Genomic DNA, 16,584 nt, shown 5'->3' on the forward strand with positions numbered 1-16,584 from the left:
ATTTAACTTTTTTGGTGTTATAAAGTTACAAAGGCAGTTGACCTGCGTAGCAACATTACTATTTATTCTAAAGACTCTGGCATAAGCAGAGTCTCATAAACACTTATGCATCACTGCAACATTTATGGATGTTTTTTTTATTCTTCTAGACAGAGATTTCTACTTTTCCCATCTGTTACAGAACTTATACCTTGTTAAATGGAGCCTGTACTGTCTGTTCTCCTGCAGGGAGCTGCAGGGTTATAGCCCCCCCTCGTACAACACCCAGCGCCCCAGTGCGGCCCCTCTGAAGCTGGGCAGACTCTCAGCAAAACGCCACTCCAGGGAGCCATTTCCTCTAGCAGATGGGAAATAGAGCAAACAGCGTGTAGCACAGGTTTGGGCCAGGCTGGGTGGATATGAAGGCGTGGAAACAATGACATCACATTTGGAGCCTATATACAATTAGATAGGTGGAAGAAGTGTAAAATATTATCTTAGATACACTTACTGTTTCTCTTATGGTTTAGTGATATGAATTTCACACTTGACATAAGCACTGTAAACATATTTTTATGTGGTTTGAGATGGATCTCCCATGTATATCCTTGTATTAATTGTTTTGTCTTGTTTTGTCTAAATGCTTAGTCATACTCATAGTTCCAAAACCTAAATTATAAGTAATAATGATTTGTGTGATTTATGGAATTCAAATGACACATGATGACACAATACAAATAAACACCCTCCTTTAGTTCCTACCGAGAGTCACAAGTACTTATTTTGAACTTGTAGTAACAATGCAGGTCCACAAGGTGGCAGGCTCTCCTCATAATCTTTTCAGATCTGTTTACGTTGGTGGTCAGCTATGTTAAGGCTGTACCCCCTTAACATAGCTGCTCATCACATCTATTGTTGATTTTGTTGATCTTGAGTCAATAGCTGTTTTATCTGGCCGGTATAATACAAATGTAAACAGATATCCAAAGCAGTTGAGCTGTACTTTTCAGACATGAAATCTGTAAGCCCCAGTCTTCCTTCCACAGCAAACGTTGCATTGTCTACATGCTTCACAATACTAAGAATGCTTATTTGAATAATAAAAAAAAAACAACATACAATGTGTAGAGCCAGTAATTACACCCTCCACTTCAGCCTGGGCTCTGAGTCTGCATCGGGCCTTGTGGCATAACAAAGTTAGACGTCCAACTGCATGCTGTCAAAGGTCCAGAAATCTCAGCTGGATCCAATTTATGTTAATGAACAATTCTGATTCATTCGCCAGCGTGTGAATGCTGTGCTGATTAAAATGCTCTGCTGCTTCTCAGTTTCATTCGAAAGATGAAGGAGAGATTTCTGATGTTGCTTGGAATGGGAAAGATCAGTACACACAACTGCAAATGAGCATTCACTACAGGTCTCCTGTTAGATCACATGAGCTTTCACTACAAGTCTCCTGTTAGATTACATAAGCGTTCACTACAGGTCTCCTATTAGATCATATGAGCGTTCACTACAGATCTCCTATTAGATCATATGAGCGTTCACTAAAGATCTCCTATTGGATCATATGAGCGTTCACTAAAGATCTCCTATTGGATCATATGAGCGTTCACTACAGGCCTCCCATGAGATCATATGGTTTCAATTTTTAGTCCTGAACAGGCTACCAGCTAGCAAGACATCAGACATTTCATAGGCCCTTCAAACTAAGATAAAAGCTAGCTGATAGGATATTTGAGGCAAATTCAGCTTTAACATGAAATACATTCTAATGTGATACATGAGTTAAAAAAATACCAAGATTCAGATTCCTCTGAATGTGTATAAATGTAATGAACACAGTGAGGAAGATTTTTTTAGTGTTACACATCTGCAGTGTTCTCCACATGTCTGCAGGACTGGCCCCACTCACAGTCTCCACATGTCTGCAGGACTGGCCCCACTCAGCCTCCTCTAATCTTTCACTTGTCTGATTGTCTCCCAGGTCTCGTTAGCAGCCCAGTGGAGCCAGGACACAGTTCACTAATGTTCCACCACTTCGGCATAAACGCTGCATGTAGAAATGAGCTATAGGTGCTGTTTCAGTCATTTCAGGGGCCTGGTTAAGATCAATGAGCTGTGGGTGTTTCAGTCATTTCAGGGTCCTGGTTAAGATCAATGTTTTAGTGCTTTTTAAAAACAGTTTTGGACCCTGATATATAAGCCACCCACAGGTGAAGCCACCGTTTTCCTCATCTCTCCTCTCTCTCTCTCCGTGTTGACTCTTGCTCCTTCTGTCCCTCCATCTGTTTCTTTCCAACTCCTCCTCCAGTAGAAGGAGGGCTGTTATACTAAACCCCACCTCTGTGCACGTGTATGTCATTTTCAGTATCAACCGGATATATTTGATTCTACAGAGATCCCTTCTTAATATGGTGTCTTAATATGTGTTAATTAACTCTTCTTGTCTTTCTTGAACAGGCATTGCATTTTCAGTCTGTGGGTGCCTACACTAACCCTCTGTTCATCCATTCATAAAAAATAAAAGTATATTTCAGAGAAATAACACACATTAAAACATGTTGCTTTGTAAAAATTTGTTTAGAGCAAGAACAAAAAATAGTTTACGACTATTTAAGGCTATATATATAATTAATCTGTCTCATTCATTCAAATCAGTCACATATTCAAATTGAACCAGAATCAAAATATTTAAGCCTCAAATAAAGAAAAGAATTAATGGTTTGTTATCTGTGCATTTAAATAACTAAATTCTTTGGAGATATTAGCAACAACCTCAATTTGAAAAAATATCAACACAGACAACTTGGTGAAATAAATGGTACATTTAAATCCAACTACTCTAAGACACAAACAGCATCAGCAACGAGAATCAGTATATTTACACAGAAGATTAAACATCTAGTATGTGAGAAAACGTGTAGAAAAGGGGAGTAAAAGGAGAGTAAATGTGCGTGCTTGAGGAGGCAGGATTTATTTCAGTTCTCCTATGGAAAGCAAAGCAATTAAAATGGCGCCGACTTTAAACAGTAGAGCAGCGTGACTGTATGTTAATGAGCTCAGCTGGTTTATTCTAACCTGGTTGTAGAACAAAAGGTAATCGCGCTGGCTTAATAACTAAAGATTTAAGCGACGTGTCTGAGCCTGGAGAATACAAGATGTTCAGGATAGCACTTGTTAAGAAATGAAGAGGTCACGCGCAAAGAGAAGATAACTTTGTATGTAGCCTACAAATCTTGATGAAGATTATTTAAACAAAGTTGAACAAGCACAAATACATTCAGAATGTCTTAGATAGAAGACTTCAATAAGCCTACAGTTAAAATGGCTATGCCATTTTATAAACAATGGCCAGCAGATAGACTCTTGCATGTAAAGGATTTGGGGTGGTTTTGTTGTCCTCTCTGAATTCTTCTGTAATTAGGGTAGGCTACCGCCACGGGTTCCTCGTTGCTAAAATACAACGTAGTCCATGTGTACTGGGATCGTCCTTCTGGCTATACAATCCAGGAATGGGACTCCCATTGTTTAACGACAGGGAATCGATCGCCTTTGTTTTGATCCGCGTGGCTGCGTGAACAAGTTTGATAGAAGTGGTTCGGCGAGTCTGGTGGCACAATAACCTTGATCAGTCGGTTGTTTAGATTCCACCGTTACTTGGGCTCGTTAATGAAGAATTACGACTTTTTTAACAATGTTTTCTGTTAATTGTACAATTAAGGATTGCGTGCCCTTCGCGGACGTAATTTGGGGGGGGGGGGGGGGGGGGGCGGGACATGTCCCCCCCACTTTTTCAAAAGCCGGTTTTGGTCCCCACCAGTTTTTACGGTTAAAACCAAATATTTAAATAGCGACGAATCCATGTCCCCCCCACTTTTGAAATCAAAATTACGTCCATGGTGCCCTTAATAGAGAAAACCAAAGGGATGAGATGGCGGAGAGAGAGAGAGATGGCGGAGCCTCTTTTAAAAGGGTTTAACCTCAGTGAAGGGCAAACTAGATAAAGTGAGAGATTCTCTGGTATTTAATTTGATGTTCTGGATCAAGGTATTTAAATACCTGAATTCCAGCTTGTTCTATGTATTGCTGGTGGTGCTGCCACCTGCTGGTTTGGCATGGTACCTATGTGTTGTATGGCATATGTGTCGCTGTGTGTTATATTCATGATATGAGCCGTGCTGGTCTGATAATTCAGGACTATTCTGACTGCATTTATATTCATAGAGATGTGAGCCATACTGGTTTGATTATTCAGGCTTATTCTGACTGGTTTTACATTCATAGAGATGTGAGCAGTTTCTGAGAAGTTTGACACATGAAGATTGGTTAGGCTAAGATTACATTCAGAGTAAAAATGAAATTCCTGGCACGTTATATATGTTTACAAAAAGTGCCACCAGTGATTGGTTGATTTGTGATTATGCTGTTGAACCAGTTGTCACCCTGCGGGCTCTCAGTATGGGTTCAGATGAGTTTGATTTGCTCATTACTTTGCAGTGCTGGATCATATTTCCTGTTAAACTGTAGGAACAGTGCCTGGGTCACTGAAACTGTGTGTGAGCTGAGCAACTCTGGGGTTGTTTTATGACTCTCAACCCTTATTTTATGGGTAATTTGTCATTTTCAATAATACAAGTTGAAAGACCTTTGATATTTTGCAAAGAGCAGCATAACTATTTATGTCAGCAGCGCGGAGTTCAGCAGCACTGTGTTTAGAAGTCACAGTTTGAAGGTATTGAGTTTGCACAGAAATTACGGATGTTTGGCAGACAGGAATATTTATTTTGAAAGCTGTTCAAACGTAAACGAAATCTGAAGCTGAAAAGTCTCAAGTGTTGTATCTGAACTGTTTAGCTGTGAAAAATGCACTGAGAGATGGAAGGTAGCAGCTTTATGTTGTGCTAAATGAACAGGGGCATGTTTAATAAATTTCTAAGTGTGATGGCCAAAAAAAAAGACATGAAACACAGGTCAAGATCATCTGAGCATCCAATGAGAAATAAGAAACACCAACTATTTACAGAGAAGTATTTAAGATAGCAGGTGTAATATGTCTAGGTATGTTTGAAAGTTTGATAAGTATGATTTGATATTTTATACATCAAAACCCCCGGTGGTAACATTAAAATGAGATCAATTGCATACATTTTCTGCTGTCAGCATGACGTGGTCACATCTACTGGTTGGTTCTTCAGAATCTTCAGTGTTAAATATGCTTTGAAATGGATTGATTCTGCCATTTCACATTCATGTCAAAATCACAAATGCTTAGCTGAATTTAAACAGCATAAGTATATTCATTATTTATTCATCATTATTTATCCTTTATTATCCATTATTTATCTATACTTTATACAGCCACATCATATTTAAACAGATGATCTTGGTGCTTAAACAAGTGTAGAACACTAAAACATCACACCCTGATGTGAGCACTACACAATCACACCCTGATGTGAGCACTACACAATCACCCTTTTTGAGCACTAAACAATCACACCCTGATGTGAGCACTACACAATCACACCCTGATGTGAACACTACAGCATCACACCCTGATGTGAGCACTACAGAATCACACCCTGATGTGAGCACTACACAATCACACCCTGATGTGAGCACTACAGAATCACCCTGATGTGAGCACTACACAATCACACCCTGATGTGAGCACTACACAATCACACCCTGATGTGAACACTACAGCATCACACCCTGATGTGAGCACTACAGCATCACACCCTGATGTGAGCACTACAGAATCACACCCTGATGTGGACACTACACAATCACACCCTGATGTGAGCACTACACAATCACACCCTGATGTGAGCACTACACAATCACACCCTGATGTGAGCACTACAGAAACACCCTGATGTGAGCACTACACAATCACACCCTGATGTGAGCACTACACAATCGCACCCTGATGTGAGCACTACACAATCACCCTGATGTGAGCACTAAACAATCACACCCTGATGTGAGCACTACACAATCACACCCTGATGTGAACACTACAGCATCACACCCTGATGTGAGCACTACAGAATCACACCCTGATGTGAGCACTACACAATCACACCCTGATGTGAGCACTACAGAATCACCCTGATGTGAGCACTACACAATCACACCCTGATGTGAGCACTACACAATCACACCCTGATGTGAACACTACAGCATCACACCCTGATGTGAGCACTACAGCATCACACCCTGATGTGAGCACTACAGAATCACACCCTGATGTGAACACTACACAATCACACCCTGATGTGAGCACTACACAATCACACCCTGATGTGAGCACTACACAATCACACCCTGATGTGAGCACTACAGAAACACCCTGATGTGAGCACTACACAATCGCACCCTGATGTGAGCACTACACAATCACACCCTGATGTGAGCACTACACAATCACACCCTGATGTGAGCACTACACAATCGCACCCTGATGTGAGCACTACACAATCACCCTGATGTGAGCACTAAACAATCAATGTTTAATTAAGTTCAGAGATAATAACCAGAATTCACTGATCTGGTGACTGTGGAGGCTATTGTCGTGTTTAAGAAACCAGTCTGAGGTGATTGGCCTGTTATCCTGCTGGAAGTAGCCATCAGGAGATGGGTACACTGTGGTCATAAAGAGATGGACATGGTCAGTAACAATACTCAGGTAGGCTGTGGCGTTGACACAATGCTCAATTGGTACTAAGGGGCCTAAAGTGTGCCAGGAAAATATCCCCCACACCATTGCATCACCACCACTATCCTGAACCGTTGATACAGGGCAGGATGGATCCATGCTTTCATGTTGTTGATGCCAAATTCTGATCCTACCATCCAAATATCGCAGCAGAAATTGAGACTCATCAGTCTAGGCAGCATTTTTCCAATCTTCTATTGTCCAATTTTGGTGAGCCTGTGCGCATTGGAGTGAATTGTAGCAGTTTCCTGTTCTTAGCTGACAGGAGTGGCACCCAGTGTGGTCTTCTGCTGCTGTAGCCCATCCACCTCAAGGTTCCACGTGTTGTGTGTTCAGAGATGCTCTTCTGCATGCCTCGGTTGTAACGACTGGTTATTTGAGTTACTGTTGCCGTTCTATGAGCTCGAACCAGTCTGGCCATTCTCCTTTGACCTCTGGCATTAACAAGGCATTTGCACCCACAGAACTGCCACTCATTGGATAATTTCTCTTTTTCAGACCATTCTCTGTAAACCTTAGAGATGGTTGTGCGTGAAAATCCCAGTAGATCAGCAGTTTCTGAAATGCTCAGGCCAGCCCATCTGGCACCAACAACTATGACACGTTCAAAGTCACTTAAATCACCTTTCTTCACCATTCGCATGTTTTATGAGGCTCTGGGAGGGTTTGATTGGTTGCTGTTTGGTACTGCCTGTTTGGTGCTGCCTTTTGGTGCTTTTGTGGATGTAAAGTTTGGAATGGAAAGTTACATCAAACAGAAAGAAGAGAGAAGGTGCGTCCTCATAAAGCCCCTCCCTTCCTCTAGGGAAGCCCCTCCCTTCCCCTGGGGAAGCCCATCCCTTCCTCTGGGGACAGATGAGTGTGTGGATTCTATGGAACACACTCAGACACAGTTAGGATTCAGGAAGACACTAAACTTTATATGACTGGAGAGATCTGGCTACATTTAATAGCTGCAGGATTTACCACATTTGGCACTGCAAAGAAGAGCATAGAGGAACTAGAATGATGACAACAGGTATTGCCTGAATGCAAAAAAAAAAAAAATACAGGCAATAAAATAACTCAGAGAAAATGTGAGTGGGATGAAGAAGAGGGAAGCAGTGGGCAGCGTTCCTAACACATGTGAGCATAAGCATACCAGGATATCAGGTTAGGGCTAGGGTTAGGTTAGAGTAGTGTAGTGCCCTAGTAGTGTGAGAACATGCAAGCAGAAGGGCAGATGACACCAATAACTACATCACTTTTTCTTAGATGTGTTGATGAGTTGGAAACATGCCATGTAGATCTCACCTAGCAGAGCTAGATGACCGCCCTCACTGGCAGTTTGGCTCTGTTTAGCTTGGTACTGTTTAGCTTGGTACTGTTTAGCTTGGCTATGGTGATCTTGGTACTGTTTAACTAGGTACTGTTTAGCTTGCCACTGTATAGCTAGGTACTATTTAGCTTGGCTCTGTTTAGCTTGGTACCATTTAGCTTGGTTATTGTATTTGAGCTCATGAGGTATCCTTTTTTCACTTTTACTTATACAATCCTTTTAACACACAATGTTACACAGAACCTTTACAGAAAAACTCTCATCTGTTCTGTTCACTGAATGGACTGCACCAGCTGAGAGTAGGCTATTTAAATATTTTTCTTTTTTTTTATGAGCAGTGTGACAAGATTTTCCATGGAGCTGTTCAAGTATGTTGAGGATTCTGTGTGGTATCAACAGCAGAGTATAAAGTAAAAAAAAAATAGCTAAATAAAACCCAAGCCACCAACCTGCTGGCCAGACGATAGCCCGTCCCCACGTAACGAGCCTAACACATGTATGGTCTAGACCTCTGGCTTTCCTGTGGGCACTGTCTGCATATCCATATACTGCATATACTGTAATTGGAACAGTGTTCTGAATGTTTTTTTCAAGCAATCCACACGAGCCTGTGGTCATGATGTCACCTCACCTCTGAACCAATCAACACGAGCCTGTGGTCATGATGTCACCTCACCTCTGACCCAATCAACATGAGCCTGTGGTAATAATGTTGAACTTCTGTATTTTGTTTAAGTTCTGTCAAGATGTCTGAGCACTGCACATTTGACCAATTTCCTCTGGAACTCAGAAAAGATCCTTTGATCCTTTTTCATCTTACCAAAGAGATACATTCTGCGTCTTCTACATATTTTCTCTCTGCCTACCTTTCGTGGTTTCTTTCACTAAAGCACATAAGTAAAATATAATTGCCTTACTGATTATATTTAACTAAATTAAGATTGAGGTACAATTTACATGCAGATGGTGCTCACTTCAGGCCATACCGTGGTATTTCCCATTTGTTCACGTTTCAATCATATTTTCTTTAAATTAGTTTTTGTGAAACGAAGAATACTGTCAAAAGAGATAATAGTCTGACACATTGAGCACAGAATAATGAATCAACTGTGGAAGGTTAACATATGCTCACCACATGGGCAATAAATCCCAGAATACCCGGTTAAGGAGGCACGTCTTACACCCTTCCCGCAATCCTCTCTTTCTCTTGTTGCCTCCCTCTTTCTTTCACTTTCTGAAACTAGGAATGTAGGTGAAAGGCTATATCCTCAAAATATTTATGTTAAATACAGAGAACATCTAAACAAACCAAATATAATGGTTTTGTTTACCTTTCAAACATTAATGAAGTTCAGTAGAAATGTAGGAGCACCAAGACTCAGCAGGGCTGCATTCTGGCAGCAACTAAATGATAGAATAATTTATTCATTTGAATATTTTTTTTTTATTTAGAAGTCACTGCTAACCAATCGGACTGCCAGGAGATATACTGGTGTGTACAGAAAAGATGTTCAGATTGTATTGATCAGTGACAGCATTGTCATATGTAATAAAGATGCAAGAATATTACTTTAGAAGAAAATGTATGTATATTGTTTGTTATGTTTACTTATTGATAGTGCCGTGCATTCCTCCACAGCAACATCTGGTGGGGCCGGGCAACACTGCCCCTCATGTAGAGACTCCCTTGCTATAGATGGATACTGAAATATTATTGATCGCTTTGGTGAACACATACTTACTTACTTAAAAGGATGTAATAAATATTATATAATTCAACACACATAGATCATGAGACTAAGTAAAAGTCTACTTACTTCAATAACTTTTCTTTATATGTTTGTTAGTTTATACATTTTTGATTCCCCATGGCATCCCAGCATATGACCTGTGGAGTGCAAAGGAAAATGGAAAAAAAATTATAATCCAGTACAAACTATAATCTAATAATCTCCAAACTCTAATCCAATCCATTGCTTACTCTAATTCAGAGAACTGGAGTGTTCTGCTTAGAGATTATAAATGATGTCACTCAGAAACTCTGTGCTGCTTTAGGTAGAATGTTTTGTGATAAGTGTGAGGTACAAACTGCTGAATGGTTTACAGTACTCCAGAGATCCTTAACACTTTGTACCCTCAACACTCACAATGAGAAATCCTATAACATCTGTACCCTTAACACTCACAGAGATCCATCTCTACTCTTAACACCTACAAGAGATACCATAACATCTGTACTCAACACTCAAAACAAGAGATCCTATAACATCTGTACCCTCTGTAACACTCACAACCACAAAATACTAGAAGTGACAACTAGGCTAGAAGATCATTGCTGTGCTCCAGAAACACAAAGACCTATTCATAGTAAGTGCATTACTGATTTTAAATGGTCTATGTGCCATAGGTCTAAATGCCTGAGGGAGTATACAATGTAAAGCCAACAAGGTATCCTTACAGTTCCCTTCAGTTTGTAATCCATCACCACTCAAATAAATGTTTGAATCATGACTCTTCTGTATAAGCCCAGACCTAATTACACTGCTCAACAGGCTGAAGCTGTTTGGCTAAGAGAAACCAGTGCGCTGTAATGTATTGCTGAAAATGCATATGTGGTGTGCGTTCTGTGTGTGCCAAATGTGCACCCGTGCTGAGAGGCGGGAAGTGTGGAAAAGAGGCGGGGTTCCGCGAACTGAATAAAAAGAAAGTAAGCGCACGTTGAAAAACCAGCTCCTGTCTCGTTCCTATTATATTGTACACAATATATAAGTACATTACATGGTGTCAGAAGTCTGTTAAGAACGATAACTACGCAGCCATGACCACGCAGTTTGAGCATCCGAAGATTGACTGGGATGCCGCGGATTTGTATCAGGAATTTCAGCGGTTTAGCTGAATCGCCAGACATCGCTTCAAGCAGAGGAAGCAGGGCGCAACGGAAAGCTTCGACCATTTTGTGAAGGACCTGAAGCTGCTTTTAATGGACTGTGAGTATGCAGACGCAGACGACATGCTGATAGATGCAATAATAGCTGGAGTCAGAGAGAAACGCGTCCAGGAGAGGCTGTTAGACAAAGGCGAAGATTTGACCCTGGCTAAAGCAGTCGAAATTCCCCAGCAATTCGAAATGTCTCAAATTCAAATGCGAATTGTTAGAGAGGAAGATGCACAGGTGGCGCATGTTTCAAGCAGACCTAGCTATAATAGCCAAATAAAAAAGGCGTACAGTCACAAGCGGCATAAACCCGTCCACCCAACGCAAACCGCACAAAATAAAGCGAATAACTGTTCAAGATGTGGTAAAGATCCCAAACATAAGTGGAATGGAGGAAAATGCCCAGCAAAAGGCTCGTTGTGCTCATGCTGTCAGAAACCAAATCACTGGGCATCAGTCTGCCGAAGCAAATCTGTAAGTGCAGTTAACGTAGAGGCAACCTCCTCACAGAATGACGAGGACATTCTGGACATAAACCTGACAACAGAGGATGTTCCCATAGCGGTGCATATAGATGATAAGTGGGTGGTAGATATTTATGTCCTGTCTCAAAAAGTGCAGTTTAGGATAGATACCGGTGCAAAATGTAACACTTTGACTCTAAACTGTTACCAGTTGCTAAAACACATGGGGGAACTAAAGAGTTCCAAAAGAGTGCTGAGAACTTACTCAAACCACAGAATAAAACCAGTGGCTGCTGTTGACCTTCCACTAACCTATAAAGACTCTAAAGGCACTGCAGAGTTTGAAATAGTGGACATTGCACAAGAGAATGTGCTCAGTGGTGAAACAGCTGAGGCATTTGGCTTAATTGCTAGGCTGGACTCTCTAAAAGTCAGCAGTGTGGCAGATGATGTAAGTACGGTGAACAACGGCTCCACGAACCTGAGCCCACCGCCCGGGTTAGAAAACTTTCCTGAACTTACACGCACTACCGGAACACTGCCAGGCAAATACACAATTAAGATCAACCCTGAAGCAAAACCAGTGGTACATCCTGTGCGCCGACAACCAGTAGCTCTCAGAGCGAAGATCGTGAATAAGCTCAATGAGATGGTGAGTGACGGCTACATCACCAAAGTCAACCGACCAACTGAGTGGGTGAGTTCTATGGTTGTGGTCACAAACAAAGACAAACTCAGAATATGCATAGATCCAAGCGACCTGAACTGTGCTATAAAACGGGAACACTATCCAATGCGCACGATCGAAGAGGTTGTATCCACTATGCCCAATGCAAAGGTGTTCTCTGTCCTAGATGCAAAGTCAGGTTTCCTACAGATTGAGTTAGATGAAGCATCATCTTTTCTGACAACGTTTAACACCCCTATTGGGAGGTTCAGGTGGCTGAGGTTACCCTTTGGCATAAAATGTGCACCGGAAATATTCCAGCGCATCATGGACCAGATGTTGGAGGGCATCAGTGGTGCAACCGGCATAATGGATGACATTCTCATTGCAGCACCCACAGTAGAAGAACACGACAAAATACTAAGGAAAGTTGTGGAAAGAGCCACAAGTTACAATCTCAGGCTTAACTTCAGTAAATGCCTCATCAGACAGCCAGCAGTACCATATGTGGGACATTTAATAACTGCTGAGCGATTAAAACCAGATCCTGCTAAAACAGAAGCTGTGCGATGCATGCCACCACCAAGCGACAAAGAAGGTGTCCGTCGTTTCTTGGGGTTTGTGACATATTTGTCAAAGTTCATTCCAAAACTTAGTGAGATTGATGCCCCCTTAAGACAACTCACCAAAAGTGATGTGGAGTTCGCGTGGGATCCGGCGCAGCAGCAGGCGTTCGACAAACTTAAGCACGTATGCACTCATCACCTCGTGCTGAAGTTTTATGACGTGTCAAAACCTGTGGAGATATACTGTGACGCAAGCAGCACAGGACTGGGAGCAGTTCTGTTACAGGATGATCGGCCAGTTGCCTTCTCATCTAGGTCAATGACTGATGCCGAGACGCGCTACGCGCAGATTGAGAAGGAGATGCTCTCCATTGTTCATGCCTGCGCCAAGTTCCACCACTACATATTCGGGAAACATGTCACAATATACAATGACCACAAGCCACTGGAGGACATCTATAAGAAACCACTACTCTCAACTCCGATGCGCATACAGAGGATGCGCTTGCGACTGCAGTGGTATGACATCACTGTTAAATACAGACGAGGGAAAGACATGGAGCTCCCCGACACGTTGTCCAGAGCTCAGCTGTCAGACAAGACCCCAGAGGCAGGCAGCCTAGAGTGCGTCTCAATGCTCAACTTCCTGTCTGTAAGTAACGATAAATACACTGAATTGCAAAAATGTACCAAAGACGAATTAAGTCTTCTGCAGCAAGTTGTCCAGCAGGGTTGGCCAGACAACAGGAGGGAACTACCTATTCCTATTCAGCCATACTGGGACTCAAGAAGTCAGCTGGCTGTAACTGACGGTGTAGTATACAAGGGCATGCGCATCGTAATTCCCCCCACCATGCGTAGACGCATGCTGGAGCTAATACACCAGTCTCACCTGGGCATGGTGAAGAGCAAACAACGAGCACGGGAGGTGCTCTATTGGCCAGGTATGAGTTCTGAAATTGAAGACATAATCAGAAACTGCTGCAAGTGTGCTGAAATTCAAAACAGACTTCCCAAACAGCCACTAATGCCAACCGAGACACCTGAGCTACCGTTTGAAGTAGTGGCCTCTGATCTGTTTGAATTTGAGGACAAACACTACATCATACTAGTTGACTATTACTCTAAATATATTGAAGTTGACCTGCTAAGAGACCAGCGCAGCCGTACTACTATTGAAGCCTTGAAATCTCAGTTCAGTAGGCATGGCATCCCTGCAATTCTGCGGACAGATAATGGACCGCAGTATGCCTCTGAGGAGTTCAAGGAGTTCTGTCAAAACTACAGCATTGTACACAAAACATCTTCACCTCACACGCCACACTCCAATGGTGAAGCAGAGCGAGCAGTACAAACAGTTAAGAGACTGTGGAGCAAAGCAACCGACAGACATCTGGCTTTACTAGACTATAGGACAACACCCCTTGAGTCAGTTGGCCTTTCGCCTGCACAGCTGCTTATGGGCAGGAGACCTCGCAACAAACTGCCAACTGCTCGTGCACTACTTAGACCAATGACCTATGACACCCTTAAGGTAAAGTACCTACTAGACAAGACCAAAGACACACAGAAGTTCTATTACGACAAAAGAGCAAGTTGTGCACGTCCAGATCTTCAACCTGGTGATGAGGTCAGGATGGCACCATACCCTGGCAACCAGAGGTGGACCCCTGGAGTCGTCACTCAGCAACACACTTCCCCACGATCATACATTGTGGACAGCAAAGGCAAGTTGTATCGGCGTAATTTGCAACATCTCCGCAGCTCCACTCCAACTGCCAATCAGTCCCAGCATAATCTGCATGATGAAGCCTGGTGTGAACCAGCAACAGAGGAGCCACAGTCAACAGCATCCCCACCAGAGCCTTGTCCGTCACCCATAGAGGTACCACGGCGTACGCAGGCCCAAACAGGTGGGCTCCTTCGCACTAGATTGGGCAGAACAGTAAGACCACCCGAGAGGCTCAACTTGTGAACTTGTCTTAGTCAGGGACAGGCGTGGTAAGACGTCTGTTGGAAGTGATGTGCTAGCAACCTCTCCTTCTTAGTTTAGTTTGACCATTTGTTCATCTTGTGGGCTAGATATTTTCTGTGTATATTAAGCTTACAGATATCTGTGAAAGTATTGATTTAGTTATGTTTACACCGTTGTGAAGGTAATGAATAATTCCAGTTTGGAAGATTGTCGAAGATACTGTTTACATCTGCTATATCTAGTACTGAACCTGTGACTTATTACTGAGGAAGGGGGATGTAATGTATTGCTGAAAATGCATATGTGGTGTGCGTTCTGTGTGTGCCAAATGTGCACCCGTGCTGAGAGGCGGGAAGTGTGGAAAAGAGGCGGGGTTCCGCGAACTGAATAAAAAGAAAGTAAGCGCACGTTGAAAAACCAGCTCCTGTCTCGTTCCTATTATATTGTACACAATATATAAGTACATTACATGCGCTGTATGATTACACATTGCACCATTTGGTTTATGGTCCAGGGAGAGAGTGTGTATATGTCAACTGTAAAATGAGGAAATGCTGAAACGATGCCAAACTGTCCACATCCATCAGCAGGTATACAATAGAGGAGGGGGTGAACACACCCTGACTGCAACTTAAAAACAGTTACCAACTTTAAAGAGAGGAGGTGGGTGAACACACCCTGACTGCAACTTAGAAATAGTCACCAACTTTAAAGAGAGGAGGTGGGTGAACACACCCTGACTGCAACTTAGAAATGTTCACCAACTTTAAATAGAGGAGGGTAGTGAACACACCCTGACTGCAACTTATAAACATTCACCGACTTTAAACAATGAAGCAATGTTTAAGATGTGAATTTAGGGCACTACATTGTCATACAAAGAAGAAAAACAAAGTCATTTTACTGCCATTCCTGTGGAAACACTGTTTACACTCATCCCCAATAGTGTGTCTTTTCTCCTGCCCACAGGTTACATTATTGATATTCCCGCGCAGCTGTCTAGCTAGTATGTTCAATACAGGAACAAACAATATGGCATTAACAATTTATTTTTCAACTGAAAATTTCAAACTAGAAAACATTACAAGTTACATGGCTGGTGTAATATTAGCTAACTAACTAATTCATAGCGTCAGAGTATGGCTAAGTGAGACAGTCAGAGTATGGATGAGTGAGACAGTCAGTGTATGGCTGAGTGAGACAGTCAGTGTATGGCTGAGTGAGACAGTCAGAGTATGGCTGAGTGGGACAGTCAGCGTATGGATGAGTGAAACAGTCAGTGTATGGATGAGTGAGACAGTCAGCGTATGGATGAGTGAGACAGTCAGCGTATGGCTGAGTAAGACTGTCAGACTCTGGCTGGGTGAGACAGTCAGCATATGGATGAGTGACACAGCGTATGGATGAGTGAGACAATCAGCGTATGGCTGAGTGAGACAGTCAGCGTATGGCTGAGTGAGACAGTCAGCGTTTGGCTGAGTGAGACAGTCAGCGTATGGATGAGTGAGCATGTCAGACTGTTGCTGGGTGAGACAGTCAGACTGTGGCTGGGTGAGACAGTCAGCGTATGGATGAGTGAGACAGTCAGCGTATGGCTGAGTGAGACAGTCAGAGTATGGCTGAGTGAGACAGTCAGCGTATGGATGAGTGAGACAGTCAGACTGTGGCTGGGTGAGACAGTCAGCTTATGGATGAGTGAAACAGTCAGTGTATGAATGAGTGAGACAGTCAGCGTATGGATGAGTGAGACAGTCAGCATATGGCTGAGTGAGAGTCAGCGTATGGCTGAGTGAGACAGTCAGCGTATGGCTGAGTAAGACTGTCAGACTCTGGCTGGGTGAGACAGTCAGCATATGGATGAGTGACACAGTCAGCGTATGGATGAGTGAGACAATCAGCGTATGGCTGAGTGAGACAGTCAGCGTATGGCTGAGTGAGACAGTCAGCGTATGGATG

The sequence above is a fragment of the Brachyhypopomus gauderio genome, chromosome 2, assembly GCF_052324685.1.
Source record: "Brachyhypopomus gauderio isolate BG-103 chromosome 2, BGAUD_0.2, whole genome shotgun sequence".
NCBI lineage: Eukaryota > Metazoa > Chordata > Actinopteri > Gymnotiformes > Hypopomidae > Brachyhypopomus > Brachyhypopomus gauderio.